This window comes from Phascolarctos cinereus, unplaced genomic scaffold (genome assembly GCF_003287225.1).
Source record: "Phascolarctos cinereus isolate Bilbo 61053 unplaced genomic scaffold, phaCin_HiC Scaffold_1;HRSCAF=81, whole genome shotgun sequence".
In the NCBI taxonomy this organism is placed as follows: Eukaryota; Metazoa; Chordata; class Mammalia; order Diprotodontia; family Phascolarctidae; genus Phascolarctos; species Phascolarctos cinereus.
Window position 1 is genome coordinate 100,698,419 of NW_027555514.1, and position 2,664 is coordinate 100,701,082.

A 2,664-nucleotide genomic window follows, 5' to 3' on the forward strand; every position below is an offset into this window, starting at 1 on the left:
GATGAGCTGAAAAAGATTGAAAGGTGTGCAAACTAGATGATGAATGGTCCCTAGAGCTGTGTTAAGTCAAGTCAGTAAGGATTTATTAGGGCTTACTGTATGCCAGGCACTGTGCTAAACTGTAGGAATACAAAGATAAGCAGGAAGACCATTCCTGCCCTCAAGGAGCTTACAATTCTAATGGAGGAAGACAATACAAAGAAGGAAGCTGAAAGAGAGAGAATGAGGTGGTAGTATGGTAGGGCAAGTTTGGGGAGTCAAGAGTATTGCAGCCTGGAGAGAAATGAAAACATGGCTTGTCTTAAAGTAGAAGTTCTTGGAGGAACCAGCCAATCAGAGTTAGAGGCTACAGTACAGGGAGTACTATGTGAAGTCCCAGGGAGGAATGGTCTTTTCTTTTTTTTTCTTTAACGTGTGCACTTGTATTTGAACTGGTCTTAAGTCAGTGTACAGGTAAAGCTCCTCCCCTCCCCCAAATACTGGCACCAGTCTCATAAAACTCGCAGGGAGACTGTAAAGTCTTCATTCACATCTATGCTGGGGGCGGGGAGGGAATTTAGGGGGCCATCCATTATGGCTGACAATTAAAAAAAAAGAACAAGTGTTAAGGCAGAAGATACAAAAAGGTTTTTTTTAAAGGATTACATAATTTACATGTAAAGCAATACTAGTACCTTCCCTCCCTCCCCTCTCCCCATCTGGATTTTTTTTACCTAGCTTCTTTGCTCTAGCAGAGGACAGACTTCATAGAGGCTTGTAACTCTGTAACAATGCATCACACAATATTTGGAATGAATATTAAAAAAAAAATAACAAATGTACAATCAGAGTGCTGAAGACGCATTGTAGAACTTTGAGGATGTTTGCCTTCAACATACTTAGACTGCTCATCACCTTCACCGTTCCAGTTTTTAAATCCTGAGTCAAGAGCAAAAAAACCCCCCAAAAACCCACAAATAAAGCCATGCCAATCTCATCTCTCTTTTTTGGGGTGGGGCAATTATCATGTCACACCCTTTGACAAAAAAAAAGATTAAAAAAAACCACAAACAGTCCATTTAGAAGCATTTGCAGTAGACAATGGAAGGCCCAGATTCATCATACTCCTGCTTGTTCATCCACATCTGCTGGAAGGTGGAAAGAGATGCCAGGATGGAGCCTCTAATCCAGACAGAGTATTTATGCTCAGATGGGGCAATGATCTTGATTTTCATTGTGCTGGGAGCTAGGGCTGTAACCTTCTTCTGCATCCTGTCAGCAGTGCCTGGGTACATGGTGGTACCACCAGACAATATGGTATTGGCATACAAATCCTTACGGATGTCGACATCACACTTCATGATTGAGTTGAAGGTAGTTTCATGGATTCCATAGGATTCCATACCTAAGAAAGATGTCTGGAAGAGAGCTTCTGGGCATAGGAACCTATCGTTGCCAATGGTGATAACCTGACCATCGGGAAGCTCATAGCTCTTTTCCAGAGAGGAGCAAAATGCAGCAGTGGCCATCTCCTGCTCAAAGTCTAGGGCAACACAACACAGCTTCTCCTTGATGTCACGTATGATTTCCCTCTCAGCTGTGGTAGTGAAACTGTACCCTCTCTATGTCAGGATCTTCATGAGGTAGTCTATCAGATCACAGCCAGCCAGATCCAGACAGAGTATGGCATGGGGAAGGGCATAACCTTCATAGATGGGCACACTGTGGGTCACACCATCACCGGAGTCCATCACAATACCAGTGGTATGACCAGAGGTGTACAGGGACAGCACAGCCTGGACGGCAACGTACATGGCTGGGGTGTTGAAGGTCTCAAACATAATCTGAGTCATCTTTTCTCTGTTGGCTTTGGGGTTCAGGGGGCCTTCTGTAAGCAGCACAGGGTGCTCTTCAGGGGCCGCACTGAGCTCACTGTAGAAAGTATGATGCCAAATCTTCTCTGTGTCATCCCAGTTGGTGACAATACCATGTTTAGTGGGGTACTTCAGGGTCAGAATACCTCTCTTGCTCTGGGCCTCATCCCCCACGTAGCTGTCTTTCTGGCCCATACCCACCATCACTCCCTGATGTCTGGGGCACCCAACAATGGAAGGGAAGACAGCCATAGGGGTATCGTCTCCTGCAAAGCCAGCTTTGCACATTCCAGAACCATTGTCAACAATGAGAGCAGCAATATCATCATCCATGGCAAACTTTGAAGTGGCAAGTTTAAACCCTTATGAGAAAGGAAGTGGTGCTGCACCTGGAGGCAGGGCGGAGGCAAGGCACAGCTGGGTAGAAGAGCTCACAGCTCCAGGGTGGAACGTTCTTACAGAGTGAAGAGGTGTCTAGAGCATTGGAGAAATTTCAGGAGAGTCAGGAGTGTAGCTGGATGTGAGGATAACTTGAAGAAACCAGAAATTTTTACCCTGGAAAATATAAGATTTAGTGTTACATGATAGCTGTCTTCACTTATTTTCCCCTAAAATATAATGAATCTAGAATTCAAAAAGACCTCTGAGGTTATCTACTAATATTCTCATTTTGTAATTAAGGAAACTGAGGCCTATGGTGGCTAAGTGAATTGCCCAAGATCACATGTGTAATAAGTGGTCAAAGGCAGGATTTTTAACCTATGTCTCCTGACTCCAGAGACAGAATAAAAAAGGGTTGGAAATTACACAA

At 44.3% G+C, this 2,664-nt stretch overlaps 1 pseudogene; it reads right to left on the reverse strand.

Annotated features, from left to right (window-relative positions):
• Positions 1–1,043: 1,043 nt before the first annotated feature.
• LOC110216278 (actin, cytoplasmic 1 pseudogene) lies at positions 1,044–2,387 on the reverse strand (annotated as a pseudogene).
• Positions 2,388–2,664: the final 277 nt, after the last annotated feature.